Here is an 8,329-nt window from a genome sequence, read left to right as displayed (position 1 = left end):
GAAGCTGTCAAAACTTACAAGTTCCAGTCATTCATAAATGCAGCTTTCTACCAGTACACTCTCTCACGTTTCAGCAAAGAATACTATCAAACACATACATATTTTGTTTCAATGCATCCAGAAGAAATCTTATTAATCTCCAGAGTGTTTATACTCAAAACTGAAAAGAACCACAAGGTGAAGCCTACATACGAGAGAGTGCACAGTTTCCTTAGATCTCTCTTATGTGACTTTGCCAAAAGTTCATGCCGAAATTTATCCAGTCTTCGCAAATCAAGTCTAACTTCAACAATTTGAATATCCAATAATGATCACTAAAAGCAACAAGAGATGAATTGCGGTGCCACCAACTGCCCTAATCTTAGCGTCATATTTAGAATCACCAAAGAAACCAAAAAGAACTTCTTTCCCGAAAAATCATTTCACAGATGCACCAAGAAACATGTAGAAGAAATTCTCAAAGTCATTGAAGAGATGAAATATACTACCGGCAAAGTGAAATTTGAGATCACAAAGTGGTTTTTTGTTGTACGAAAGTTTTGGTGGCTTTGGTCAAGTTTTTCAATCTTGATAAGTGATGAAAAATAGATGCAAGGTCAATTAGGGGGAATTGTTGATACATGAAGTGACCCTTGGCAGCTGAAGTGATCATGGTGATGCAAAGACTTGATTGGATAAAGACGCGAGAAGATGTTTTGAAAAGACTTGTCGAAGAGTTGTTTGTTTCGGTATACCAGAGTGCTAAGTGAAGACCAGAGTGAAGAGAAAGGATACTTGCCGAAGAGTTTAAAAAAGTTTGTCTTTTGTGATACCACAATGTCAGAAGTAATGATCACCTTTACTGACATTATGTGTTAGGTTGATTTTTCCATTTCCAAGCATGGGAACCATGGCCGTCTAAGTTAGGGTTACTTTATATTATCTTTTTCTAGACTTATACTACTTTCCTCTATAAATAGACATTCTTTGTAACTGACATAATGTTTTTCTGATTCCATCTTCCTTGTCACCCCTAGCATATTGAAATATAAGTCTCCTTATCATTCATACTTTGTTTTTCATCATCTAATAACTCGTTTTTGACAACAATCCAAATTATGATTCAACAAGTTTGTTGAATCAAGAAAGTGACCCTCTTAAACCTCAACCCGAAGTCCTCCTCACTACCGCAATGATGTTTGATACCACAACGAGAAGCCATCCACAACCACATCATATGGAACAAAGACTTAGTTTTAACTTATGTTTTTACATTGTATTGTCCAGTGTGCCTTGCATGGACACTTCTTTTGAATTATAGTCTTTGTTTATTTCAATAAATAGTGTGTTCCGCTTCTAATGAAAAACACATCTCTTATCACATATCTCTTCTCTTACTACTTACTCTCTATCAGAATTCTCTCTTATCCTCAAGATCATTCTGAACTTATAATCATATATTCAAGATCTCTCTAAAACTCTCCTTCGGATCAAGTCCTAGTGACTTCAATCACTTTAAACTAATCACATCTACTAACTAGTGTTTGATTGCAAACATTGTTAAGAATCAGTTTAGTGTTTACTTGATATATAACTTGTTGTCATTTATATTTCCTTACATTTTCTCAATTAGACTTCCGCACATTATCATCTAACTATCTAACAAATCTAACTTCTTATTATTGTTGAGCTTTATGATCCTTTGAGATAAACTTTATTCCGCATTATATAACTTGTTCTAACGTTTGTTCAAGTGTGTTTCTCAAAAGTTTTTCTCTCAACAATTGGTATCAGAGCCAAAGTGGTTGCTTTTTTAAACAAAAACTCTGATTTTGAAAAGCCTTCTATACCACTGAAGCTCATTTCTTTCTTAAAAAATACAACAAAATCTTTCTAAAAAACAAGGAAATATGGCACAAGCATTATCACTCAACATTTCAAACAGTGTTGGAGGTTCGAATAGAGCTCCAATACCGGTGGCAAATGAGTATCATCACTGGTCCCAAAGAATGGAGAGATATCTAAGAAGACTTGGACGAGATGTGTGGAGATCTGTAGAAGAAGGACCTCATGTCCTTATTCTTACTCCAGTTCAAGCCGACGGTGCTCAAGCCAGACTAGGAGGAGGTCAACCTGCCATGAATCGTCCCACTAAGGATGATCTCGATAAAATGGAAAATGATGCAATTGCCTTTTATGTAATATCCTGCGGAGTTGCTCCAGACAACTTCAACATTATCATCAATTGCAAGTTAGCCAAAGAGATCTGGGATGTTCTCAAGAACCTGTATGAAGGTTCTGAGCAGGCACAAGATAAGAAGCTCACCACCACACTCAACGAGTTCAACAACTTTAAAGCTCATGCGGGTGAAAGTCTTAAGGACTCCTTCAAAAGATTCAATCTCGTTGTTACCAAGTTATCTAACGTTGGCACTGTCCGAAGCAACCATGAAACCAATCTTCAGTTTCTTAATGGTTTGGGAAAACACTGGATTACCACGAAAATGATAGTCCAAGGTGATAGGAAGATACACTCTCTCTCTTTTCAAACTGTATAGAGAACTCCAAGCACAAGAATCAACTGTGCTCAAAGACTATGCAGACTTCGGAGGTCCGATTGCTCTTGTTTCTCAATCTCCGCAAAGCATAACTTCTCAACCATACTCACACTCCTATGACAACCAAACACAGTCTTACGAAGCCGACACAGAGTATGATGATGAAGAGGAATTCCAAAATGCTATTTCTCTTGTTAGTCAATAGTTCAACCGACTACCTCCAACCTCCTTTCGCAAACATCAGCAGTTCACCAAACCTCCCTTTAACAGAAACTTCAACCCTCTAAACAATCACCCTCGATACTCAAAACATCCTCACCAATCTCTTCAACCTCAGAATGCTCATCAAGCCAAGGAGGTACCGCAGTCTGTCAAGCCAACCGACTCTGGTCCCTCGACCGAAGTTAAAGATGATGTTGTTATTTGTCATAAATGTAACAAAGAGAATCATTTTGCTAAAGATTGTAAAGTAAATATAGTAAAAGACAAAGCCTTCTATCTCAGAATGGCGCAGGAGATGGATGAAAAGGAAAAGGGAAGGGCATATGTAGCCCAGGTGAAAATAGATCATCAAGTATGGTCATCAGGGGTTGAGGATGAAGACTTCAACATCAAGGGCAAGGGTAAGATTTTCATGCTGGCAACTGCTGACGAAGATGGATCGACTAAGATGGAAAAGAACTACTGCTTTATGGCCAAATACGGAACTATGAGCATAGTCGAACAAGTAAAACTTATGATTCAAACTCTTCATTATAACATGCATGATTGTCAACCATTTCTTGACAACCTTAATGACACTTGTGCTGCCGTCCTTTCAGACTATAACAAGGACCTAGATGAAAAGAACATAGCATCCTAGAAAATGTTCCATGTAAGAGGACGTCTAGAAGACAAAAGACTCAAATTGGCCATGTTAGAAAGAGACTTAGTGTTAGAAAAGGATGCTTAAATGTTATATGAAACCCAATTAGGAATAGCTTTAGATCATAGGGATCTAGCACAAAAAGAAATTGTACGTTTGAATTTGTTAATAGAAAAATTGTTTACTGAAAGTGAAGCCATTGAAAATCTTGTTAATAATGGAACAGTATACAATACAGACAATTGGGGTTGGTCCAATGGGTACTCCACCGCAAAAGACTCATCATCCCGGTTTAACAAAGATCGTCCCTATGTCCCTCCGGACCGAGAGTTTCACTTCCCAGTGAATGACAAAACATTTCCCGAAGACATTAGAGCCCACTTCGGTAGACTTCACAATCTGAGTAATAATTGTGTCATCGAGGAAATTCTTCCTGAAACCTCGGATCATCCATGTGATCAAATACACATCATTGGCATAATTTATCCCAACTCTCAGGCTTCATCAGTTGTCGATGAGGAAATCCTTATGGAAGGACCCGAAGTTCTTGTGAACTGTCCAACTTTGCCCTCAGACCGCAATCCCTCAAACTGCCGTCTTGAACCGCAATTACCATCCATAAAGTGTCCCACTAAGGAACCATCTATGACTTACTCTAAAGTTGTTAAATCCTCTTTACCTCATACCAAAGTCAAAAGCATTGTGACCATTCAACCAATTCTTCATGAATTGCCCATAGAAAATTTTGAATATGGTCAATGCTCTCAGAGTCCTGTATCTTCTAGTTCAAATGAATCAAGTCCTCGTTTTCAAAAAGAGTCAAAATCTTCCAGGAAACCGCAGTTAAACCTCACTGACTGCGGTTCCCTAAAAACTCAGGCAAACCAGGATTTCAAAGAGGGACTCAAATCTCATGGGAAAAAGCGGGAAATTCTTTCAAAAAACAAAACTAAAATCTCAAAACAAAAGGGTCCTAAAAAACATATTATCTCAAATCAGTTTTCAAAAAACACTCCAGTCGCGAAAACGGACAAAAAGGAATGTACAGTTCCAAAAAAATTTTCAAAACCCTCTGACAAGTCCCAAAAGAGTGTCAAGTCTTTTCACAGATATCGCTTTCAAAACTATTCCTCAGATGACCCAAAATGGAAAGGAATTTTGCCTACTCCTACACTTTTAAAGTCACATCAGTTTGACAAAAGATCAAAACCTAGGAGGAAGTCCAATGCCCAAACTTTTTCAAATCCCAAGGGTAACTCAGTCAAATCTCATTCTTGGACTGGTCAAAAGCCTCACACCACACCCTTTGGAACGCTGACCAGGTACAGTGTCTGGCTAGATGAGAAAAATCTCACTTTTGGATTTTATCATCAGAAAAGGCCAAATCAAGTCCAACCTCGTAATCCTCCGAAACATCGCAATCCTTCTAGACCTCGTAATCACTCAAAACCTCGGACCTTTCAAAAACTTCGTAATCACTCAAAACCTCAGACTTTTCAAAAACCTCGTAACTCTCAAAAGACCTCCAAACACCCAGGTCTAGGTCTTAAAGTTGACACGAAACCTGTCCCCACAATCCCGGTTCATGCATCTAGAAAACATTCACTTGTAGCCTCGGGCTCCAAACTTGTTTGGGTGCCCAAACTAACTGTGTAATTTTTAGGCTTTGTGCAAGGAGGAACAAGAAGAGGAGTGGTTGATCGATAGTGCCTGCTCCTTGCACATGACCGGAAGGTTATAATACCTTTGGGATTTTAGGCCTATATGTTATAGAGGACATGTCACCTTTGGTAACAACACAAACGGTGTCATCGGAGGTTACGGTGTATTAACAACAGGGAACTTCTCAGTACAAAAGGTTGCTTACGTAGAAGGCCTCAAGCAAAATCTCATCAGTGTAGGCCAACTATGCAAAGTAGGTCATCGGGTTGAGTTTGACAATGAATATTGCTACATCATGACAAGCGATAGAAGCTCTTGTTTGATCAAAACCAATTCCGAAGGGACCATGTATCCTTTGGATGTCTCATTGATCATTAGGAAACCGCAACTATGCTTTCTATCCAAAGCAGTATCCGAAGTTAGCTGGTTGTTGCACAGCAAGTTAGCTCATCTAAACTTTCAGTATATCAACAATCTTGTCACAGAAGAACTCGTCCGAGGACTCCCAATTCTGAAATACAGCAATGAAACACTCTGCCCTACTTGTAAGTGTGGAAAACAATCAAAGGGAAGTCACCCACTGGTCATTGATTCATCAATTTGCATATTGATCTCTGCGGTCCATCTACCGTAGCCAGTCTCCATTACAAGAAGTACATACTGCTAATAGTTGATGACTTTACTTGTTTCACTTAGGTCTTCTTCCTGAGACTCAAATCCAAAACACCGCAGGTCCTGATAAACTTCATAAAAGAAATTGAACTCCAAATCAAGCTACCAGTTCGCAGAATCCGAAGTGACAACGGAACCGAGTTCACTAATCAACTCTTGAATAGTTTCTTGGTTTCTAAAGGCACCAGTCACAACTTCTCTGCTCCCTACACACTGCAGCAAAATGCAGTAGTAGAGCGAAGAAATCGTACTCTGGTAGAAGCAGCCAGATCCATGCTCAACGTTGCAAACCTTCCTCTATACTTCTAGGCCGAAGCGGTGGCAACGACATGCTTTGTTCAAAACCTAATCATTGTCTGCAAGCGTCTCAACAAAACACCTTATGAGGGCCTCAACAATCGAAAACCTAATGTCTGATTCTTTCACATATTCGGGTGTAGATGTTTTGTGATCAACAAAAAGGATCATCTTAACAAATTTGCACCAAAGTCTGATGAAGGCATATTTCTTGGATACTCAACAACCAAGGTTCTTATCTGACGCACGCGACTAATAGTTGAAAGATTTGTTTTAAAATTTGATGACTATTACGTCCACAACACTGATCCTTCAAGCGAAACAAAAGCAATCATGGAAAGTGATATCCCAGCCTCTTCGGGTCCTCTTACCATAGTTGAAGTTAACTATTACCATCTTTTAGACCCCGTAGAGACTGCCCAGCTGTCTGAAATTCTTGTGTCTTCGGAAGCTCAACAACAACATGCAGAAATTTATGGACGTTTAGTGTCTGAAGATTTGTCACTCGGAACTTCCACCTCTCTGGTTGAGGGGGAATGCACTACTCCGGTTCTGACACCAACCATCGAGGTTCCAGTTATCTAAGACGTAGCTCCCGTTTCCATCCGCAGAGTCTCTAATCCATCAAATGCTTCTTGCCACTCCGATGAAGAATAAAATATAGACACGAGAACTGATCCAAGGGTTATCACTCATTCTTCAATCCAGGGGGAACCATCTTTGGTTCAAGAGGAACTCTCATCCGCAATCCAGGGGGAACCTCACTCAATTGCCGCTCTTAATCCTACAGTCCAAGTCCAAGACACTTCTGTAGGTTGTTCTCAAGTCGAGGGGAACTGCCTTCCCCTACCGCAGAATTCTCTGATGTTGTTGACATTCCTTCCACCGCAACTACTGATCATCAACAACCACGTCTCCATGTTCGGACGAAAGACCACCCACTGGGTCAAATCATCGGAAACCCTTCTGGAGGCATACTAACTAGATCTTCTAAGGATCTCATGGACCACTGCCACTTTGCAGCCTTCATGTCCGCAGTCGAGCCCCGATCCATCAAGGAAGCTCTTCTGGAGCCTGACTGGATCACCGCCATGCAAGATGAATTAGTACAGTTTGCAAGAAACAAAGTGTGGACACTCGTTTCGAAACTAAAAGGTCACACTATTGTTGGAACAAGATGGGTGTTCAAAAACAAACTCAATGAATCCGTTGAGGTCGTGCGCAACAAAGCAAGACTAGTTGCTAAGGGGTATAATCAACTGGAAGGTGTTGACTATGATGAAACTTATGCCCCCATAGCCAGGATGGAAGCTATACGCATCTTCTTAGTGTATGCAGCACACAAAAATATCAAAGTACATCAAGTGGATGTAAAAAAGTGCCTTCCTGAGTGGAGAATTGAAAGAAGAGGTTTACTTGCAACAACCTCCAGGCTTCGAGAGTGAAGACTTCCCAGATTATTGTTTCAAGCTCGAGAAAGCAGCATATGGTCTTAAGCAAGCACCGAGGGCATGGTATGAGACTCTCTCTGAGTTTCTTGTCATGTTAGGATATAAAAGAGGTGTGATTGATCCCACGTTATTTAGAAAGGAAAATGGTAATCACCTTATGCTTGTATAAATCTATGTGGATGATATCATATTTGGGTCAACAGATCAAGGTATGGTGGATGAATTTGCACTGCTCATGACCATCAAGTTCCAGATGAGCATGAATAGAGAGATTAACTTCTTTCTAGGACTTCAAGTAAAACAAGTCCCTCAATGAATATTCATTCATCAAGAAAAATATACCTCTGAACTGCTGACGAAATACGCAATGTACAACTGTTCCTCGGCCAAGGTTCCTATGGCCTTCGAATATAAGATTTCTTCTGATCCTTCCGGAGAATCAGTGGATCACAAAACTTATAGAGGAATGATTGGTTCTTTGATGTACCTCACCGCAAGCAGACCAGATATTGCCTTCGCAACAGGATTATATGCCAGGTACCAAGCCGATCCCAAAGTATCGCACTTAACCGCAGTCAAGCAAATTCTCAGATACTTGGAAGGAAGCAAAGCTCTAGGCCTCTGGTATCCCGCAGGTAATGACTTCAGCCTTCAAGCCTTTACTGATGCGGATCATGTCGGATGCAAATTGGATAGGAAAAGTACTTCCGGTGGTTGTCAATTTCTTGGAGGAAGACTAGTTAGCTGGTCTTCACGGAAACAAAATTATGTTTCTTTGTATACCACATAAGTCGAGTATGTGGCAGCAGCTAGCTGCTGTTCTCAAGTCCTTTGGATGAAAACCC

At 40.1% G+C, this 8,329-nt stretch overlaps 1 pseudogene; it reads left to right on the top strand.

Moving 5' to 3' along the window:
* Positions 1–7,061: 7,061 nt before the first annotated feature.
* Positions 7,062–7,478, top strand: LOC145113511 (putative mitochondrial protein AtMg00820 pseudogene; annotated as a pseudogene).
* The last annotated feature ends 851 nt before the right edge of the window (positions 7,479–8,329 follow it).

The sequence above is a fragment of the Lactuca virosa genome, chromosome 5 (assembly GCF_052849685.1).
Source record: "Lactuca virosa cultivar CGN04683 chromosome 5, Lactuca_virosa_CGN04683_v6, whole genome shotgun sequence".
Taxonomy (NCBI): domain Eukaryota; kingdom Viridiplantae; phylum Streptophyta; class Magnoliopsida; order Asterales; family Asteraceae; genus Lactuca; species Lactuca virosa.
The sequence above is the reverse complement of the archived record's forward strand: the minus strand, read 5'-3'. Positions and strand labels throughout refer to the sequence as shown.